General features: G+C 43.2%; 3 non-coding genes across 3 annotated transcripts; 1 reads left to right on the top strand and 2 right to left on the bottom strand.

Annotated features, from left to right (window-relative positions):
* Positions 1–5034: 5034 nt before the first annotated feature.
* TRNAH-GUG (transfer RNA histidin (anticodon GUG)) lies at positions 5035–5106 on the bottom strand. The gene has a single exon. It is a non-coding gene; the product is annotated as a tRNA-His (tRNA).
* A 1463-nt stretch (positions 5107–6569) lies between these two features.
* On the bottom strand, positions 6570–6641 carry TRNAH-GUG (transfer RNA histidin (anticodon GUG)). The gene has a single exon. It is a non-coding gene; the product is annotated as a tRNA-His (tRNA).
* A 677-nt stretch (positions 6642–7318) lies between these two features.
* On the top strand, positions 7319–7390 carry TRNAH-GUG (transfer RNA histidin (anticodon GUG)). Its single transcript has one exon. It is a non-coding gene; the product is annotated as a tRNA-His (tRNA).
* The last annotated feature ends 15294 nt before the right edge of the window (positions 7391–22684 follow it).

Raw genomic sequence — 22684 nt, forward strand, 5'->3', positions numbered from 1 at the left:
AATTGTGGGCTGTAACCAGATCCCTGAGGATCAGTGGCAAGATACTCAATGCCACTGATTTTCACTTGCCTTATATCTGCAAAGGGCATGATGACTGTTGTGTGAGGATTAGGGGAAATGATAGATATGAAATGATGGAAATGATGGAACAGGATTTAAAAACTGTAAAGTGCTAACCATGGTAGATGTCAAATGAAGCCACATATGTTTAAGAAATATGGAGTTAAGCTGCTGACAGCTCAGAGGAATGGAATCAATCAAGTCTACACAAAAGATAGTTAGGCTTCATGGAGGGGGTAGACCTGAGCTGGGTAGGATTTGGACAGATGAAGCAAAGGAGTGAAAGATCATTCCAAGCCAGGAGGTCAGCATGAGTTGAGTGAAGGGATTGAGGTGGGAACCAGCCTACCATAAAGAAGGGGTGGGTTCATAGCGTGGAAGGGTAGGAAGTAAAGTCGCATGAAGAGTGGGGAGGATATCATAAGGGTAGAGTTTAAATGATAATTAAAAAGCTGTAGTACCTTATGTGCACCATGAACTTACTCTTGTTTTAAACTATCTGTTAATGCACTTTCCTCCCCCACCAGAGTGTGTGCTCCTGGAATCAGGCATTGTTGAGCACCTCATGGGGCCAGGAAGCTTGCTAGGAACCAAGGATACAGAGGTGAGGCCCTCTCGGCAAGCCTCCTCTACGACCTGGGTGGAGTTTGCCATATCCAAAGTCCTGCAGTTAAGCATGTTAAGCATTGTACCATAGACTCAGGATTCTGAAAGGGAGCCGGGGGTGTTCCCATCACTTAGTGCAGAGCCTGTCATGTGGCAGGAGCTTAACAAATGTTGAAATGAATAAAGATCATTCCTCTTGTTCGTATTTTTATATAGCTATAATTGTGGTATACACAATTTTATGTCCTTATTTTTTCCACTTAACATTGCATATTTTCCCCATTTTTATTATGTAAGCTTTATTTTCTTCCAATTTTTTTTCAAAATATTTCAAACCTACAGAAAAATTCAAAGAAAGTACAGTGGAAATCTGTATAGCCTTCACCTAGATTCACTACTTTTTAACATTTTGCCACATTTGTTCTATCCCCCCACACTTTTTTCCCCTTAACCATTTGATGCAAGTTTCAGGTATCATGATACTTCAGCTCTAAATACTTCAGCAGCCATTCCCTAAGAATAAGGAATTCTTGCATGGGGCCATTAGACCATTACCATAATAGTATTGTCTATTATGCAGTCTACATTAATTTTTTTCCATTTCCCCCCAAATGTCATATATATATAGTTGGGGTTTTTGTTTGTTTGTTTGTTTTTTGTCCTGATTCAGGATTTATCAAGGTTCCTTCCCCTGTTGCACTTGTTTGTTTCTTTAATCTCTTTAAATCTTGAACTGTTCCCCATTTTTTTCTTGCTAGTTTGTTGTTCATGACATTGATCATTCTGAAATGTCCAGGGCAGTTGTCATGTAGAATGTCGTACATTTTGGATTTTTCCATAGTTTCCTCATGATTAGATTCAGGTTAGACAGTTTTTAAAAGACCATTACATGAGGGATGTTGTGGACTTTCTAGTGTGTTACACTGGCGGGCCAGCCAATAGTGCACATTTGTCCTTCATTGGTGATGCTAGGCTTGATCACTTGGTTAAGTCGGAGTCCATCAGATCTCTCCATTTCACAATTTCACAAAGTAAGTTGTGGTGTGATAACCTAAGACTATTAGCTCCCAACATGTTTTACCCAGTGGTTTTAGCTTCCATTGATGATCTATGCTTACATTTGTTATTACACTGGGGATCACAAAATGATGACTCTGTCATTCTGTATTTGTGGGTTTTTAAATTCATTTATTTATTTATTTATTTTTGGCTGTGTTGGGTCTTTGTTGCTGTGCACGGGCTTTATCTAGTTGTGGGGAGCGGGGGCTACTCTTCCTTGTGGTGCACGGGCTTCTCATTGCGGTGGCTTCGTGGTGGCGTCTCTTGTTGTGGAGCATGGGCTCTAGGCACACAGCCTTCAGTAGTTGTGGCACACGGGCTCAGTAGTTGTGGCTCGTGGGCTCTAGAGCACAGGCTCAGTAGTTGTGGCACACGGGCTCAGTAGCTGTGGCTCGTGGGCTCTAGAGCACGGGCTCAGTAGTTGTGGTGCACGGACTTAGTTGCTCCGCGGCATCTGGGATCTTCCCAGACCAGGGCTCGAACCCATGTCCCCCGCATTGGCAGCCAGCGGATTCTTAACCACTGCGCCACCAGGGAAGTCCCTGCATTTGTTATCTGGCATTCATTTCTGTAAAGAAGAGTTTCTCCTCTTCCTCCTCCCTCCCTCTCCCCCCTCCCCATGGTCTCAAAAACTCTTTTTTTGAAAAAAATTCAATGTGATATAATCCATTACCATCATCATTCTGTTTGATGCTCAAAACTGTCCCAAATTGGGCCAGCAGGAGCCCCTTCAAGAGGCTTCTGCATTCTTTTGACTTGGTCTCGCCAATCTTTAAACACTTACTTGCATTCTCACACAAGATGTTCCAGACTCAACTTGTACTTACCCTGCTGCAAAATGTAACCAGTCATTTTTTTTAAGGGAGTCTTACTCCTTTTAGTTGGAAATGGTACTTTAAAACTGACTTTGTACTTTAAAAATGGCAATTTAATATCTCATCAAATGAGCATACCTCAGTTTAGCTCATCACTTTATTTGTTGAGCATTTAGGCTATTTCCATTCTCCTCCCTTCTAAATAACTGTAACAGACATCTTTATGTGGATAACTTTTCCAAGTTTAGGATTATTTCCTTTGACAAGATTCCCAAAAGTGGAGTTGTTGGGGCAAAGAGTGTACATTTTTTTCTTACTCTTGATACACGTTATCCATCTGCTCTCATAGAAAGTTTTAAAAGTCAACAACGACTTCTAAATGTTAAGCCCAGTTATTTTGTCTCATTCCTCTTTCTCCTTTGCAGCACCTGAGTCTGCTGACCTCCTCTGTGCTTGCAACTGTCTTCTCCCAAACTTTCCTTAAAATGACACTGTTCTCCTTTCTCTTAAGGCAAATCCTCTCTTCCTCCCTTCACCTCCTAAATTTTCGCATGTTCCAACACTTAGACCTTAGAGCTCACTTTTCTTACTGGGTACTAAGTGGGGTGTCCCTCCCTTCTATTTGCTTGACTTTGAATGCCCAGTCCCATCCTGAGCTCCCATTCCTTCTGGTTTTGTCTTCTAAGTCTGGCCCTTGGCTTTGCTCTCCAGCCTTGCCTTGGGTCCATCTCTGTCCACAACCTTGAGAGGACAAACATATCCCAGTATACTCATATATGCACTCTGTTCTTAGAGATTTTGCATGTAAATGGAGCTTCATTTGGGCCGTGTTTTCTATTTGTCTGATATAAAATAACAAGGCGGGGGGGGGGGGGGGGAGACTTCCCCGGTGGTCCGGTGGTTGAGAGTCCACCTTCCAGTGCAGGGGATGAGGGTTTGAGCCCTGGTCGGGAAGCTGGGATCCCACATGCTGTGGGGCAACTGAGCCCGCGCTCTAGAGCCCGCGTGCCGCGACTGAGACCTGATGCAGCCAAATAAATTAATTTTAAAAATATATTTAAAAAAATTAAAAAATAACATAGGGGACTTCCCTGGTGACGCAGTGGTTAAGAATCCGCCTGCCAATGCAGGGAACACGGGTTCGAGCCCTGGTCCGGGAAGATCCCACATGTCACGGAGCAACTAAGCCTGTGAGCCACAAGTACTGAAGCCCTCACGCCTAGAGCCCGTGCTCCGCAACAAGGGAAGCCACTGCAATGAGAAGCCTGCGCACCGCAACGAAGAGTAGCCCCCGCTCGCCGCAACTACAGAAAGCCCACGCGCAGCAACGAAGACCCAACGCAGCCAAAAATAAATAAATAAATGTATAACAAAACAAAACAAAACAAAACATGGTTCCGTGTTGCAGGAATACAACTTCAGATGCAACCATAAAGAAAACCGGGCCACTTCTCTCATTTATGGACTCAAGCAACCTCTTTTCAAATATTTATGGAGAGGCTGTATTCTTGGAACACAAGTATAGTAGGATTCAGTTCTGCCTTCAATGAACTTGAATTTTCTAACTTTAGTGGTTTGTGATTTAAGTTGGATCCTGACAATAAGATAAGAGATGGAAGTGGAGGGTCTCCAAATGAACTATCAAGTCTAGTCCCTCTTCCCAACTCCAAACCCAGGAGGCTTCCCTGACTTTCCAACCTGAAATAAAAATAGGGCTGATTCCCAGCAGAGCCCAGGCCCCCAAAAGTTTTTTACAAGCACAGTAAGGAATTCCTTTCCCTTATCTTATCATCCCAAATAGTGTCCCACCCTCCCTAGCTGCGAGCCAGTGCCTGGGGAGAAAAAGGACTGGATCAGGTGGAGATTCCCCTGGGTATGTATACTCTTTCCTGTAAAGGGAGATTGTCTACCAATGCAAATCTAACACTTCAGGTCCGACTTCTGAGGGTGAGGAGGAAGGGAAGAGGTCACCTGTATTATGCAAGAAGCAAGGGGGGAATATATTTGCCTACATATATACATATATAAATATTTATTTATACAAAGACTGCCACAGAAAAATATATTGGAAACTGGCAATAATTGGTAGATAGGGTGAACAATGAGAGGGAGACACTTTTCACTGGCTTGTGCATATGTATTCTCTATTTGATAATGAATACACCATTTTTTAAAATAAATGTATGAAAAGGAAAAAAATCGCAAGGCCACAGGGGCGCTGTTTTGTTGGTGTAGGAGAATGATTTAGACACTGATTTTCCATTTATTTTCAGGAGGTAAGGGGTTACAACTGTTTGATCTAAAGCTGTATTCAGATAATTAAATGAGAATTACTGAAGGTGGTGATCATAGAGGTGTTTCAGTTTTCAGAGGAGAGAGATGCAGCGTTTCATTTTTAAAAAATGAGTCACGATTTATACAAAGTGTTATGGGCTGGGGAGGAAAAAAAGGAATTAGAAAAGACAAGCCCCTTGCCGTGCCATTGTTCCCACAATGCCGTGACTCGGATTCGAACCGAGGTTGCTGCGGCCACAACGCAGAGTACTAACCACTATACGATCACGGCGAGCTACCGGGGACCTGTCAGCGGCCCTTTCTCATTGTCGTCTTCAACAGTTAAAGGCCTTCCCATTCTGCACGTCACCAAAAGGTCCACCTATGGGGCGGGTTCCGGCCTAAGGCCGGGTCTGAGAATGCGCAGGCGCATTGCTCTCTTGTCAGTTGGTGTGGTTCTCTCCTGTTTTGGCCCATTAGCCACGGGAGGTGGGGATGATGCAGTGGGAAAGGGTGGGTTCCATGTAAAAGTTTAGGGGGTACCACTTGGGCATCCATAGACGGGACTGGCCGGAGCTGAGTGTTCACAAGCTGTGTAACTCTCATTCCTTGGAGGACGCCCATCTCCTCTGTCCCGGAGACCCTTCCAGCGACTCCAAACCTGCCGGGGTGCGCTCCTCAGGGCTTCTCTCTACGGATAATGTAGATGCCCGCAGAACTGGGCAGTCCACTTAGAAGGGACTCAGTGAACACACCCTGCCGTTCTCCCCGCCTCCAGCACCCGCTTCCTTGTTCTCTTATTCCCGCGACGGCCCTGACTCGTCCCTCCGCAGGGCTCCCGCCGGACCCGGTGCCCTCCTCTGTTGCGTCCCTGGGCGCAGCAGGGACTGGGTCTGATTTTTCTTCTTGTACATCAGTGCTCTCGTCTCCATGGCGCCTAGAACCAGGCCGAGTCCACAGTAGGCAGTGGCTTTTTGCTAAAATGAGAACATACCCCTGGTTCTAACAAGTGAATGCAGAGAGACCACCGGTCTCTTCAGTGTTGTCTGCTCTAGTCACTGCCCCCCTTCAGAGCCGCCAGAGGGATCTTGCTAAACACGAATAGAATCCTCTCACTCCTCCGCCTCTCATCCCCACCCCCGAGACTGCGGGAAATTTGTCCAGCTCATCCTGTGGCCTTCCCTCAGTGTCGTTTCCCATTCCCTAGTTACTTGCTTTCATTCAATCAACAAGTCCTTGAGAGGCGCCTGCTACCTGTCAGACCAGGGCCTGTGGGCGTAGTGGGGGTGGGGAAGAGAGAAGACTTACAAAGAGGAATTATGATTGTTTCTTTTGGAGCCCTTAGCACACGAGATAATCCTGGTTGCTTGACAATCCTGGCTGTTTGACAAATTCCTTTTCTGCCTTTAAGAGCTACTTCAAAGGTCACCTCCTCTGCGAAGCGTTCTCTTCCTATTATTGGGAGCCCGTTTTCAGTGTTGCTATGGACATTGGTACATATGTCAATTATAACATTTCTTGGCCTTGTGAGTGTTCTGTGCTTTGTCTGGGCTGGGCAGGATAACGTGCGTAGGCCAGGGTAAGCGGAAGCCTGTATGCTTCCTAAGTCCAATTTAGCTAGACCTGGCGTAAACATTGTTTCCAACTGTCACAAGGGGATTGGGATCCATTTTCAAGGAAGTTATTACAAACAGAAGATAAAAATGGAGGAGAGCGTTAAAAAGCCGACCCCTTGCCGTGCCACTGCTCTCGCAATGCCGTGACTCGGATTCGAACCGAGGTTGCTGCGGCCACAACGCAGAGTACTAACCACTATACGATCACGGCGCGCTATTGGGGCCCGGTGCGCTTTTTTTTCTCGCCTAAGCTCTTCTCTGTTTACGGCCCCGCCCCTTTGCCATGTCACTGCTGGTTCCCGCCCATCTCTAACCTCGCCGCTCCCTGAAGGGACGCAGGCGCACTGCTCGCTTGCTTTCTAGATATCCGTAAGCACTCACCGGGCCGCCAGATCCCACTGCTTCATTACCGAGGCGTGTGTTTTCTGCGAGTTCCCTTTACTCCGCATCTCGAAGGAAGTTGTGCGGCTGGGTCCGAACTGATTTTCCTTCTTGTGGGATTTAAGAGGCGGCCCCATTCCTAGCAAGAGACCATTCAGATAGCGTGAGCGCCAGGGCACGGTGGGTGTGATAGGGGCCCAGCGCCGCCATTCGGGCGACCCCCGGGCCTCACATTCGTACAGGCTGCGTGAGAGTCCCGGACGTAGGCCTGGCCTCCTAGGAGTCCTTTAGTTTGCAGAGGACTTTCATGTCCTCTCTTTCACGGGTCGTGCGGACGACCAGCAGAGACTTCGGCCAGGCGTCCACGGCGCCCCTACTCCACTTCGGGCTGGGCGCCAGGGCCAGAGGAGCCTGGTCGACAGTGAGCAGCTTGGGAAGGCGAGAGCGGCAGCCACCTATACGAGGACGACACTCAATGATCCGCTTCTCGTGGCGTCCCAGTAGCTCGCCGTGATCGTATAGTGGTTAGTACTCTGCGTTGTGGCCGCAGCAACCTCGGTTCGAATCCGAGTCACGGCATTGTGGGAACAATGGCACGGCAGGGCCGCCTTTTTAGATTCCGGAAGCCACATTCTTCGGCGGTTAGGCCCCAGCTGCTGCTTGACGTTAGGTCAGGGCCGAAATTATAACGCGGCAAAGGGTGAACGCAGGGTCTTCAGTGAATCAGCCAATCGTCATCTTCCTTCCCGTATGATTGTTTAATTTGGGGGAGGTTATTCCGTGTTGTACTCATTATCTTTCCTCATTTGGCCCCTGTCAATGGTGAAGTCATCTACTGGGTTTTCTAAAAAGCTCTCACACTCGCTAAAACGTCAATACTTTGGAGTGCAGGGATTATAGGAATACTGTGCAAACATTTATTAAGCGTTAGAAGAGTGCAGAGTAGACAATACAGTGTGACGAGTGAAAACTGACTGCTCTGGAGGTGCTGGTTCCCGTAGCCACTATGACGGTGCGAAAGAGGACTTTGTGGCCTCCATCTCCACAGCCTCCTGGGTGAGATTATTCTCGTTGAGGATTTTTCCTAATCTGCCTCAGGTTTAGAGCAAATTTTATTTGTTACTTTGTTTTATGAGCACTTAAAAAATCTAGACTCAACAAATTTAGGTCTGTCATTTAGGCATTAGGCAAAAATGGAAATATGTTTTGGATTTGGCTCTCAGGTGGCTGGCAGCGGCTGTATCACTGTCAAGGAGGGAATGAGATAGGACTCAGTGAGCAATGAGCCTCTCCAGCTTCTCCCAGGGAACCTGGGGGTGGCACAGCAAGTCAGGAAGCATTCCTGGGAGAGATGGACATTGCAGTGGGGTTGTGCTCCGTTTACTGACAGTCTGTCAACAAAGGCTTACTGAACAGCCTGTAAAGCAAGAAACTGTGGAGGGCTATAATTTTCCAGGTCTCCCCACTCCCACTTCCATAAGTTTGATGACTTTAAAGCCACCCGACAGGACAGCTCAGACCATGAGAGAATAGAATGAAGGAAGGTGAGCCTGAGAACTTGCCAGACTTTGGACACTGATTTAAGTGTTATATGTATAGAAAATCAACATCACCAGCAAAAAAAGAACCAGCCAACAGAAATGTGACAACTTCTGTTCCTCTGACCGCTTACCAAATAACTGTACTGAAGTTTTTTAAAATCTGTAGCCTAGAATAAGATGTCAGGGTGGGAAGCAAGGAAAGGATCCAGCTTTTTCTCTGATGGCCCTCCCTCCAACCCCCATTCCTCTCCTGCTGGTGCTTCAGTGCTGGGCAATGAGCTGCTCTCAGAATCTGGGGAGAAATTCTGGGGCAATCACTTCCTAAGAGTATTTTGAGTAAAAACAGTCAACCAAGAAAATAAAAACTACAAACATACATCAATGGAGGTAACCCACTCTAGCCATCCACATCCATCCAAGGCAGCTGAAGTGTATTTGAGGGCAGGAATGCACTAAAGAAATCTGAACAGAAAGTTCCCAGTTGCAGGAAGAGTAACAGAAGGGGAAGGTGCTCTCCTAACTTCTGCTTGGCAGGTATGCAATTATCCATGGAGATGGGTGCATCCAGCTATCAAAATGTCATAATATCCTCTTCTCAGGTCGCTCACTCGATTCCCCTTGCTCTGATTTCAGGCCCCCAAACAGACTTTTGGTAATGATTTGCCAGCCCACGTAGACATTCCTGCAGGGAAAGTATTGCTCTGAACAAGTTTCTGATTAGTTGACGTTTGTTCTTCTTACTGTTGGCATTTGGTTTAGACTCTTAAGAGTCTGGCTGGTATGATTCATTTCCCTTGAGTCTGCTTATCTCTGGGTGTACTGACAAAATGGAGTTTCCAGGCTGACAAAGCTGAGAGCTAGAGACTCTGGCCTGGGATGAGAGACTGCTGCTCTGGGACACCCTCTGAGCAGTCAGTCAGCTCCCTCCCCTTGACCTCTTGATTTAAACCACGTTTTGCAGTTTCTGATTCAGGGAATGTGTCCTTTCCCCTAACCCTTCCAGCTGGAGGTCGGAGCTTTTCTCTAGGGTCTCAGCACCAGGCAAGAGGCAGGCAAACCTTCAAGGGACAAACCTTGAAGGGGAGAAATGTACTTCATAAGCTTCAGAGCGTTTACTTAAATGATCAACCCCGTGGCTTGCTGGTCAGACTTGGTACATCTGGGAGCTGCTACTGCTGTAGCTGCCAGTCACCACAAGGGTGCAGTACAGACTGGACCAGCATCCTTTGGTGTCACCCGGAAGCTAGTTCAGATTCAGAATCTTGGTCCCCAACCCAGAACTACTGCATCAGAACCTTCATTTTAACAAGATTCTCTCCAGATTATTCATTTGCACCTTAAAGTTTGAGATGCTGGTCTGCTCTAGAAAACTATCTGGCTCTGATGCAGCCCTTCATTATTTACCTTGTGAGTACTTGGGGTTACTAGAAAGGACCTGCCTGAGTCTGCTGGGCCTCATCGTCTACTGGGCTTCATTGATGAGGGTGACATTGAGGTTTTGAGAAGAAGATGGAGTTCTGGGAGGGAGACACCGAGGGCCCATGTTTGGGAGCATCTAGGAAGGAGGCAGCAGCCCTGGACTTCCACTAGGAGGTACTGCACCCCAGGAAGTGGATGTAGAATGCTGAGGCTGGATAAAACTTAGTCTAGAAGGTACCACCTTGGATTTAGTCCCTATAACACTGAGCCCATTCCTCAGGGAGTCTCTGGATATTTAGGACTCAAGTTCCAGTCATTCATTCATTCAGTAAACTAGCATGTTTTAGCTCTTAAAGTGCTGTACCTCATGGGGAGCTGCAAAGCTGTATATGATCCTTTTTGCCCAAAATAGTTTATTTTCCAGCTGAAAGAAAATGCTAGTCCACAGGCAACAGCCAGAAAACAACACAAGGAATGCTGTAGAAGAGACATCTCTTGCTGCAATGGAAGGAGACTCTCCAAGGAAGAGCTAACATAAACTTCCAGAATTGTAAAATAATTGAAGTTTATTTTCAGCAATTCCAGCACCCTCATTCTGATCCCCTTCTACCTCTTTGTGTTGTCCTTATCTCATTCATTCTCGTTCATTTGATCAACAGTATTTACTAACAGCCTACTATGTGCTAGGCACTGTTCTATGTTCTGGGGTTATAGTAATGAATAAGACAGATTGGTTGTTCTCATAGACCGATAGTCTAGTGCAGTAATCAGAAAGGAATGTTAAATAAAAAATAAACAAAAGAACGTGTGCCAATGGAAAATAACGTGATATAGTGTCATCCTGTTCCCTGCCTGTTATCTACCCATGTACCCCATCAGCTCCTTTGTCTGTACAAAGTAAGATGACTGATAATAGTAAGTGTTACCTTTTAATAGGGATGGAAGTTTTACACTAAAAAGATAAACTCTCACCCAGAGTGGCCCACATGTGTCATAAAGAGCCTTCAGATATGAGGCAGTCTTGTTTGGACAGCGTGAGGAAGACTCCGTGGTGACCTGCGTGGACCTGCAATATAATCCAATACAAGCAGGTGGATGCTGAGGGCCAATGAGCAGGACCAGATGACCCCATAGGTAAGTCAAGAACTTGCCAAGGGCACAAGGAAAACAAAACATCCACCCAAGAAATAAGTAAATTTTTTGAATGAATAAAAAGCAGTGAAGTGATCAATTTCAGGAGAAAAAAAAACAAACCCAGAACTTGTTGGGAAAAAATAAACTATAAAATAATTATTTAAAAAAATTTCAGTTACATATGAGGCAACATAATTTTTTCAGTGCTTAAGACCTTGGGAAGTTTAATCCAGCCCCATTGACACACTAAATCAGTCCCCTGGATCAGAGATGCAACCCCTAGGGAAAGAAAGGGAGGAGGGGACCCTGAATTAAGACGTATTTCTGTCACTAGGTCGAACGTACTTGGATAGATAATAAATTTGGTAAGCAAAGAAGTAAAATTGCATATTTTTTGCGTTCTTGAGTTTGTCAACTGAGATGTGCACCTCATAAACGTGCCAAGTGACTAGCATAGAGGTGCTCAATATACATTAGTTGGTCTCTTCTTCCCAGGTACTTCTCTCTACACCCACAAAAGAAAAAGCCATGGGAAGATCCTACAGGACTATTCCTGTCATGAGGCCTAAAACTCATTCTTGAGTCAAGAAGATTGCAGGAGCCACCTCTCAGAAGCAAAGGTCAAAATCAGTGGTTTCCAAACATTCTAGAGCTGACAAAACAGGGATGAATTTTTCATCATGGAATGAGAAAAAATAAGGTTGATGTGGTAGGCTTTTCAAAAGGCTAAATGTGTTTAATTCAAAGAACTATTCTCTAGGCTAAGGTTATGGTCTTCCTACTTTTGAGGTGTTATAGTGACTTTTGAAAAAGATAATAATTTTTTTAAAGTCTTTAAATTTGAAAAAATTAAAAACTGGCAATCCTATTTTGGTCTCCAAAATTACTTTTGAAATTTTACTGGTCAGTGAAATCTAAAAGTACAAAGCTCACTACAGAGCCTGGAGAGCAAAGCATCAGACTGAGAAGAGATGGTCCTCAGTTTGTAGTGGTTCTGCAGAGAAATGCTCAGAGGGAGAAGGGTCCCTGTTCTGTCAGGCAATGGTCCAGGCTAACTCCTATCCACCCACCTAACAAATAGTAGTCCCTAGTATGATCTGTGCTAGGCCTTGGAGATACAAATTCGAATAAAACATTCTTAGAGATCATGTCAGTGCAGGGTTAATCAGATGAGTGAAGAAGTAATTACAGCTATATACATACAAAGTATATTGGAACTTAAATCATTCATTCCTCCAGGATATGACATTTGAGCTGGGTTCCAAGGCATGCAGAGTAGTTTTCCTGGCAGAGAAGGGGAAAGGGTATTCTAGGCAGAGAGAAAGGCAGAAACAAAGGCCAGGAAGTGTGAACAAACAGCATAGGGAAAGATAAAGCTGTGACATAAGATATGGAGGGGAGAGTGGATGGAGATGTACTCTGTACAATGTAAGTTGTGAATTAAGTTTTATCTGAGGACCTTACTGAGGACTATAGCCCAGGAAACAGCCTTTCAGATAGCTCTGAGGAACTGCTCCAAAGAGGTAAGGGAGGAGCCAGGATATATATAAACTTTTTTGCTGGGAAAACGTAGTCAAGCATCAAAAGATTACTGCTAATTACAACAAACAGGTATCTCAAGTTAGCAACTTTAGTGCTTTTCTGTGTCTGGGAAAATACAAGCATCTGAATCCATTTGAAAATTTTTCTTAGATATGCATCTTAACTATCTAAAGGCCAGTGTACCCAAAGCATAGAATGTTTCCTGTTTTTCTTCATCCTGAATTCCCCTAAGGGCACACTGGCAGTGGGCAACTGCAGTAGCTGATGGCCTGATCCTTGTAGAACTGGAACGGCAGGAAACATTTTTTTTTCTTAATAGAGAGCGAGGGTGGAGCCAAATTGATGAATCTCTTGCCCCTATTGAGACAGGCCTTTGCCCTGGAGGCTGGTGGATCTTGACATTTTGTGGTAACTTATTGCTTTGGGGATCCCTTGAATGTTATATGCTTGTTCTCCAAAATAGTGCAGCTATGATAGAGTGTCAGGAATTCACAGAGGCTTTTTTTTTTTAATTGAAGCACAGTTGATTTACAAAGTTGTGGCAGTCTCTGCTGTCCAGCAGAGTGACTCAGTTACACACATAGAGACATGCTTTTTTAAAATATTCTTTTCCATTATGGTTTATCCCAGGAGATTGGATATAGTTCTATGCACAGAGGCTCTCTTATAAGCATTGTGGGACCATTTAAATCTCCAGTTCTAAGCAGAAGAGGGACATAATCGCATCTTCCTTTTAGAAAGGTGAGGTGTAAATGGGTAATTATTGACAAAAGTCTTAATTCAAAGGAGAGATAGAAGAGGATCTCAGCCCCCTGGTCTGGTGGTTGACGTTGGGGCTTGGGGACTAATCTAGGGGGAGAGGCTCTTCCCTCACATCACACCCAAACGTGTTTCCTCTTGAGCTCAGAGGGGATGGACATGTTGGATGAAGGGAATGAATGTGAAGCTTGAGAGAAGCTCTAATATCAAGGGTGGAATATTTTCTAGAATTACAGTAGTCACATAGTATGAAAATAGATGTATCCGTGTTACCCTTATGTATATGTACTATATTGTTAGTATTGAGATGTGGATATGCAAATTCAAATGTAACTTTAAGTTAAGAGGGAGAAACACATGCACAGGTTGCAACAAACTGACTTGACCCTTACTTTTCCCAACTTCCTCATAAATTTCAGAGTCAAAATACTTCTGTGTCATGACTGCTCTTTGGTTCAGTAGCCTCAGACTGAGTCTAGATGAATTCCTTTCTTACCATATCATCAAAGCTACTAAGAACTCCTTTTCCACTTAATTCTCTTTATATCAAATGCTCTGAGAGAACTTGTTGTGGTTTTAAAATATGTTCACAAATTCTTTGATACTCCTCTCATCCAGAGGTAGAGCTTTATTTCCCTCCCTGGACTGAGGGCTGGACTTAGTGACTCCTTCAAACAAATAGAATGAAGTAGAAGTGTTGGTGTTTCATTTTCTAGATGAGGTCATAAAGTGCATGTCGCTTCCTTTTTGCTGTCTCTCAGATCACTAGCTCTGAAGGAAGCCAGCCGCCATGTCAAGAGGACACTCAAGCAATCCCATGGAGAGACCCACGAGGTGAGGAACTGAGGTCTTCTGCCACAACAGCCATTAAAGAAATGAGATTTTTGGCCAATAGCCATGTGAGTGAGCCACCTTGAAAGCAGATCCTCCAGCCTCAGCCAGACCTTCAGATGACTGCAGCCCTGGCTGACATCTTGACTGCAATTTCATGAGAAACCCTGAACCAAAACCACTCATCTAAGTCATTTCCAAATTCCTGAGTTAAGTAACTGTGAGATACCCAATGTTTGTCATTTTAAGCTGCTAAATTTTCAGGTAATTGTTACACTGTGATAGATAATTAATACAGATTTTGTTACCAGAGGTGGGGCGCTGCCATAACAAAAACCCAGAATGTGAAAGTGGCTTTAGAACTCGGCAGACACTGGAAAAACTTTGAGGAGAGTGTTAGTCTAAGTCCAAATAGCCTTGAAGAGACTAGCTTCCTCAGTTTCCCCATCTGTAAAATGAAGGAGTTGGGCTGGATGAATACCTAAATATTTTATAATTCTCTTAATCTTTATCTAATCAAGGTTCTATAAATAATATTACCCTAAACAAAGTAGTTATAGGAGACAGCTAATAACTGACCCAAGGCATAATTCCCCAAGGCGTAGCTCCACAACAGAGACAAGAGGCCCTGCACCTGACTTTTGTGCTGTCTGTAAACCTAGTTTCAGCCTGGTTTAATCTCAGGAAACTGAAGCTGGCTCTACCTTTAACAGGTTGCTTCAACAGCTCACAACCACATGCCCCAAAAGGAGTAGGGGTTTCTGATTCTTTAACAAAGGCTGGTCCTTTGTTAAAGATGAAGGTTCTTTATATTCGTTCTTCACCTCAATGATTTAACTAAAAGGTCCAGAATAAAATTGTTTTTCTTCTTACCACTGAATTTTACAAATCTCTGTCCTTGTATATATTGCTAGTGTCATCCTGTCACTGGATGGGACACCTTCAGGGGCCCAAGAGTGGGCTCTTGTCCAACACTCAGAAATGAATTGTCCGAGGAGACACACGTACTGACAAAGCAAGAGATTTTATTGAAAAGGGGCGCTCAAGTGGAGAGCAGCAGGGTAAGGGAACCCAGGAGAACTGCTCTGCCTTGTGACTTGCAGTCTCAGGTTTTATGGTGGCGGGGTTAGCTTTCCACGTCATTTCTGGCCAATCATCTTGCTTGTGCCTTCATTTGGTCCGGCTCAGGGCCCTTCCTGGTGGTGCGCGCATCTCTCAGTCACAATGGTTTTCATCGTGAGGGTTTCTGGGAGGTTGGCAAGACATATTATGGACTCGTGTCTCCTCCCCTTCTTGGCCCCTCGTGGGTTTTCCCTGGGTTGATTTTGGACCCTTCACTGGTTGTGTGTTCTTTTCAAGCATCCTGAGGTGGGAGACTTAAGCAAATCTTTTATTGTTGTGCCTGGCCAGGGTGGGCAGTTTCCTTAACAATACTATCATTAATTTGCTTGGGTCTCAGAAGGCCTTAGTACAGATTTCAGGACTCTTGAAAAGAAAATTGTTGGAATGCTTTATTTATATATAAACCATATTCATAAGTTATTCAGGTATATATGAATGGCTATTTTGGCAGGGCAAACCCCAGCAATTTTTAATGGGCCCTAAAGAAACAATCGTTGGGTCTGTGCTGAGCGATTTAGGGGCCTGCTTTCCTGGAAACCAGCAAGGCAATGAAGGCTCAGCCACTAGACAACAGAGTATCTTTTTTTTTTTTTTTTTTAACATCACATTTTTTTAAAATTCAAACAAAGTCACAAAAATTATAATCATCCTCATCAGTTCACTCAGTCCCATGTAATTAATTTATTTTTCATCTCGATCTCTTGTTAGCACTTTTATGAATTCATCAGTTTTCCATTAGAGTTCTGAAAATGCTTATTCATTCAGTTCAGCAGTATAGTCAGTTACCAGAAACCTGTACTTGTCAGAGTCTTTTCCACGAATTCCTTGAAGATGAAACCCTTTTATAGGAACATTTTTGCAAAAGCATCAGAGTACACCCAGAACTGTCTGTAAATGACAAAAGACTTAAAAATGACCACGGTTAAAGATTCGATGAAAGTTCATAATAATGCAATTGACAAGGAAATTTAGTTATTTCTGAGATATACATTTTAAAGTAATAACTAAAATTATGACTTATAACATTATACCAGAACATATAAGATTTTTAGGAATTTCATGCAATGTCTGAAACATTTATATTAACATATTTCCATACAAATAACACAAAGAAAGTTTAGTATTAGTTGTTTTTTTATTTTTGAATTTTATTTTATTTTTTTATACAGCAGGTTCTTATTAGTCATCAATTTTATACACATCAGTGTATAAATCGCCCAATTCATCACCATCAACACCACCCCGCCCCCCGCCGCTTTCCCCACTTGGTGTCCATACGTTTGTTCTCTACATCTGTGTTTCAATTTCTGCCCTGCAAACCGGTTCATCTGTACCATTTTTCTAGGTTCCACATAATATGCGTTAATATACGATATTTGTTTTTCTCTTTCTGACGTCCTTCACTCTGTATGACTGTCTCTAGATCATCCACGTCTCCACAAATGACCCAATTTCGTTCCTTTTTATGGTTGAGTAATATTCCATTGTATGTATGTACCACATATTCTTTATCCATTCGTCTGTCGATGGGCATTTAGGTTGCTTCTGTGACCTGGTTATTGTAAATAGTGCTGCAATGAACATTGGGGTGCATGTGTCTCTTTGAATTATAGTTTTCTCTGGGTATATGCCCAGTAGTGGGATTGCTGGATCATATGGTAATTCTGTTTTTAGTTTTTTAAGCGACCTCCATACTGTTCTCATTAGAGGCTGGGAATTTACATTCCCACCAACAGTGCAAGAGGGTTCCTTTTTTTCCACACCCTCTCCAGCATTTGTTATTTGTAGATTTTCTGATGATGCCCATTCTAACAGGTGTGAGGTGATACCTCATTGTAGTTTTGATTTGCATTTCTCTAATAATTAGTGATGTTGAGCAGCTTTTCATGTGCTTCTTGGCCATCTGTATGTCTTCTTTGGAGAAATGCCTATAAAGGTCTTCTGCCCATTTTTGGATTGGGTTATTTGTTTCTTTAATATTGAGCTGCATGAGCTGTTTATATATTTTGGAGATTAATCCTTTGTCCATTGATTCGTTTGCAAATATTTTCTCCCATTCTGAGGGTTGTCTTTTCATCTTGTTTATGGTTTCCTTTGCTGTGCAAAAGCTTTGAAGTTTCATTAGGTCCCATTTGTTTATTTTTGTTTTTATTTCCATTACTCTAGGAGGTGGATCAAAAAAGATCTTGCTGTAATATATGTCAAAGAGTGTTCTTCCTATGTTTTCCTCTAAGAGTTTTCTAGTGTCTGGTCTTACATTTAGGTCTCAAATCCATTTTGAGTTTATTTTTGTATATGGTGTTAGGGAGTGTTCTAATTTCATTCTTTTACATGTAGCTGTCCAGTTTTCCCAGTACCACTTATTGAAGAGACTGTCTTTTCTCTATTGTATATCCTTGCCCCCTTTGTCATAGATTAGTTGACCATAGGTGTGGGTTTATCTCTGGGCTTTCTATCTTTTTTTTTTTTTTTGCGGTATGTGGGCCTCTCACTGTTGTGGCCTCTCCCGTTGCGGAGCACAGGCTCCAGACACGCAGGCTCAACGGCCATGGCTCACGGTCCCAGCCGCTCCGTGGCATGTGGGATCTTCCCAGACTGGGGCACAAACCCGTGTCCCCTGCATCGGCAGGCAGACTGTCAACCACTGGGCCACCAGGGAAGCCCATGGGCTTTCTATCTTGTTACATTGATCTATGTTTCTGTTTTTGTGCCAGTATCATATTGTCTTGATTACTGTAGCTTTGTAGTATAGTCTGAAGTCAGGGAGTCTGATTCCTCCAACTCCGTTTTGTTCCCTCAAGACTGCTTTGGCTATTCGGGGTCCTTTGTGTCTCCATACAAATTTTAAGATTTTTTGGTTCTAGTTCTGTAAAAAATGCCATTTGTAATTTTATAGGGATTGCATTGAATCTGTAGATTGCTTTGGGTAGTATAGTCATTTTCACAATATTGATTCTTCCAATCCAAGAACATGGTATATCTCTCCATCTGTTGGTATCATCTTTAATTTCTTTCATCAGTGTCTTATAGTTTTCTGCATACAGGTCTTTTGTCTCCCTAGGTAGGTTTATTCCTAGGTTTTTTGTTTGTTTTTTTTGTGGTACACGGGGGTCTCACTGTTGTGGCCTCACCCATTGTGGAGCACAGGCTCTGGACGTGCAGGCTCAGCGGTCATGGCTCACGGCCCCAGCCGCTCCGTGGCATGTGGGATCTTCCCAGACCGGGGCACAAACCCCTGTCTCCTGCATCGGCAGGCGGACTCTCAACCACTGCGCCACCAGGGAAGCCCTATTCCTAGGTATTTTATTCTTTTTGTTGCAATGGTAAATGGGAGTGTTTCCTTAATTTCTCTTTCAGATTTTTCATCATTAGTGTATAGGAATGCAAGAGATTTCTGTGCATTAATTTTGTATCCTGCACCTTTACCAAATTCATTGATTAGCTCTAGTAGTTTTCTGGTGGCATCCTTAGGATTCTCTATGTATAGTATCATGTCATCTGCAAACAGTGACAGCTTTACTTCTTCTTTTCCAATTTGTATTCCTTTTATCTCTTTTTCTTCTCTGATTGCCGTGGCTAGGACTTCCAAAACTATGTTGAATAATAGTGGTGAGAGTGGACATCCTTGTCTTGTTCCTGATCTTAGAGGAAATGCTTTCAGTTTTTCACCATTGAGAATGATGTTTGCTGTGGGGTTGTCTTATATGGCCTTTATTATGTTGAGGTAGTTTCCCTCTATGCCCACTTTCTGGAGAGTTTTTATCATAAAAGGATGTTGAATTTTGTCAAAAGCTTTTTATGCATCTATTGAGATGATCATATGGTTTTTCTTCTTCAATTTGTTACTATGGTGTATCACATTGATTGATTTGCGTATATTGAAGAATCCTTGCATCCCTGGGATAAATTCCACTTGATCATGGTGTCTGATCCTTTTAATGTGTCGTTGGATTCTGTTTGCCAGTATTTTGTTGAGGATTTTTGCATCTATATTCATCAGTGGTATTGGTCTGTAATTTTCTTTTTCTGTAGTATCTTTGTCTGGTTGTGGTATCAGGGTGATGGTGGCCTCATAGAATGAGTTTGGGTGTGTTCCTTCCTCCGCAATTTTTTGGAAGAGTTTGAGAAGGATGGGTGTTAGCTCTTCTCTAAATGTTTGATTGAATTCACCTGTGAAGCCATCTGGTCCTGGACTTTTGTTTGTAGGAAGAATTTTTTTTTTGCGGTTCGCGGGCCGCTCACTGCTGTGGCCTCTCCCGTTGCAGAGCACAGGCTCTGGACGCGCAGGTTCAGCAGCCATGGCTCACGGGCCCAGCCGCTCCACGGCATGTGGGATCTTCCCGGACCGGGGCACGAACCTGTGTCCCCTGCATTGGCAGGCGGACTCTCAACCGCTGCGCCACCAGGGAAGCCCTGTAGGAAGATTTTTAATCACAGTTTCCATTTCATTACTTGTGATTGGTCTGCTCGTATTTTGTATTTCTTCCTGGTTCAGTCTTGGAAGATTATACCTTTCTAAGAATTTGTCCATTTCTTCCAGGTTGTCCATTTTGTTGGCATAGAGTTGCTTGTAGTAGTCTCTTAGGATGCTTTGTATTTCTGTGGTGTCTGTTGTAACTTCTCCTGTTTCATTTCTAATTTTATTGATTTGAGTCCTCTCCCTCTTTTTCTTGATGAGTCTGGCTAATGGTTTATCAATTTTGTTTATCTTCTCGAAGAACCAGCTTTTAGTTTTATTGATCTTTGCTATTGTTTTCTTTGTTTCTATTTCATTTATTTTTGCTCTGATATTTATGATTTCTTTCCTTCTGCTAACTTTGGGTTTCCTTTGTTCTTCTTTCTCTGGCTCCTTTAGGTGTAGGGTTAGATTGTTTATTTGAGATTTTTCTTGTTTCTTGAGGTAGGCTTGTATACCTATACTCTTCCCTCTTAGAACTGCTTTTGCTGCATCCCATAGGTTTTGGATTGTCATGTTTTCATTGTCATTTGTCTCTAGGTATTTTTTGATTTCCTCTTTGATTTCTTCAGTGATCTCTTGGTTATTTAGTAACGTATTGTTTAGCCTCCATGTGTTTGTGTTTTTTACGTTTTTTTCCCTGTAATTCATTTCTAGTCTCATAGCGTTGTGGTCAGAAAAGATACTTGATATGATTTCAATTTTCTTAAATTTACTGAGGCTTGATTTGTTACCCAAGATGTGATCTATCCTGGAGAATGTTCCATGTGCGCTTGAGAAGAAAGTGTAATCTGCTGTTTTTGGATTGAGTGTCCTATAAATATCAATTAAATCTATCTGGTCTATTGTGTCATTTAAAGCTTCTGTTTCCTTATTTATTTTCATTTTGGATGATCTGTCCATTGGTGTAAGTGAGGTGTTAAAGTCCCCCACTATTTTTGTGTTGCTGTCAATTTCCTCTTTTAGAGCTGTTAGCAGTTGCCTTATGTATTGAGGTGCTCCTCTGTTGGGTACATATATGTTTATAATTGTTATATCTTCTTCTTTGATTGATCCCTTGATCATTATGCAGTGTCCTTCCTTGTCTCTTGGAACTTTCTTTATTTTGAAGTCTATTTTATCTGATATGAGTATTGCTCCTCCAGCTTTCTTTTGATTTCCATTTGCATGGAATATCTTTTTCCATCCGCTCACTTTCAGTTTGTATGTGTCCCTAGGTCTGAAGTGGGTCTCTTGTAGGCAACATATATATGGGTCTTGTTTTTGTATCCATTCAGCAAGCCTGTGTCTTTTGGCTGGGGCATTTAATCCTTTCACGTTTAAGGTAATTATCGATATGTATGTTCCTATAACTATTTTCTTAATTGTTTTGGGTTTGTTTTTGTATGTTCTTTTCTTCTCTTGTGTTTCCCATTTAGAGAAGTTCCTTTAGCATTTGTTGTAGAGCTGGTTTGGTGGTACTGAATTCTCTTAGCTTTTGCTTCTCTGTAAAGCTTTTGATTTCTCCATTGCATCTGAATGAGATCCTTGCTGGGTAGATTAATCTTGATTGTAGGTTCTTCCCTTTCATCACTTTAAGTATATCATGCCACTCCTTTCTGGCTTGTAGAGTTTCTGCTGAGAAATCAGCTGTTAACCTTATGGGAGTTCCCTTGTATTGGTCATTTTTCCCTTGCTGCTTTCAATATTTTTCTGTGTCTTTAATTTTTGTCAATTTGATTACTATGTGTCTTGGTGTGTTTCTCCTTGGGTTTATCCTGTATGGGACTCTCTGCGCTTCCTGGACTTGGGTGGCTATTTCCTTTCCCATGTTAGGGAAGTTTTCAACTATAATCTATCTCTCAAATATTTTCTCTGGTCCTTTCTCTCTCTCTTCTCCTCTGGGACCCCTATAATGTGAATGTTGTTGTGTTTAATGTTGTCCCAGAGGTCTCTTAGGCTGTCTTCATTTCTTTTCATTCTTTTTTCTTTATTCTGTTCCACAGCAGTGAATTCCACCATTCTGTCTTCCAGGTCACTTATCCATTCTTCTGCCTCAGTTATTCTGCTATTGATTCCTTCTAGTTTAGTTTTCATTTCAGTTATTGTATTGTTCATCTCTGTTTGTTTGTTCTTTAATTCTTCTAAGTTTTTGTTAAACATTTCTTACATCTTCTCGATCTTTGCCTCCATTCTTTTTCCAAGGTCCTGGATCATCTTCACCATCATTATTCTGAATTCTTTTTCTGGAAGGTTGCCGATCTCCACTTCATTTAGTTGTTTTTCTGGGGTTTTATCTTGTTCCTTCATCTGGTACATAGCCCTCTGCCTTTTCATCCTGTCTATCTTTCTGTGAATGTGGTTTTTGTTCCACAGGCTGCAGGATTGTAGTTCTTCTTGCTTCTGCTGTCTACCCTCTGGTGGATGAGGCTATCTACGAGGCTGTGTAAGTTTCCTGATGGGAGGGACTGGTGGTGTGTAGAGCTGACTGTTGCTCTGGTGGGCAGAGCTCAGTAAAACTTTAATCCACTTGACTGTGGATGGGTGGGGCTGGGTTCCTTCCCTGTTGGTTTTTTGGCCTGAGGCAACCCAACACTGGAGCCTACCTGGGCTCTTTGGTGGGGCTAATGACAGACTCTGGGAGGACTCATGCCAAGGAGTACTTCCCAGAACTTCTGCTGCCAGTGTCCTTGTCCCCATGGTGAGCCACAGCCATACCCCGCCTCTGCAGGAGACCCTCCAATACTAGCAGGTAGGTCTGGTTCAGTCTCCCATGGGGTCACTGCTCCTTCCCCTGGGTCCCGATGCGCACACTACTTTGTGTGTGTCCTCCAAGAGTGGAGTCTCTGTTTCCCCCAGTCCTGTCAAAGTCCTGCAGTCAAATCCCATTAACCTTCGAAGTCTGATTCTCTAGGAATTCCTCCTCCAGTTGCTAGACCCCCAGGTTGGGAAGCCTGATGTGGGGCTCAGAACCTTCACTCCAGTGGGTGGACTTCTGTGGTATAAGTGTTCTCCAGTTTGTGAGTCACCCACTCAGCAGTTATGGGATTTGATTTTACTGTGATTGCACCCCTCCTACTGTCTTATTGT

The sequence above is a fragment of the Phocoena phocoena genome, chromosome 2 (assembly GCF_963924675.1).
Source record: "Phocoena phocoena chromosome 2, mPhoPho1.1, whole genome shotgun sequence".
Classification (NCBI taxonomy): domain Eukaryota; kingdom Metazoa; phylum Chordata; class Mammalia; order Artiodactyla; family Phocoenidae; genus Phocoena; species Phocoena phocoena.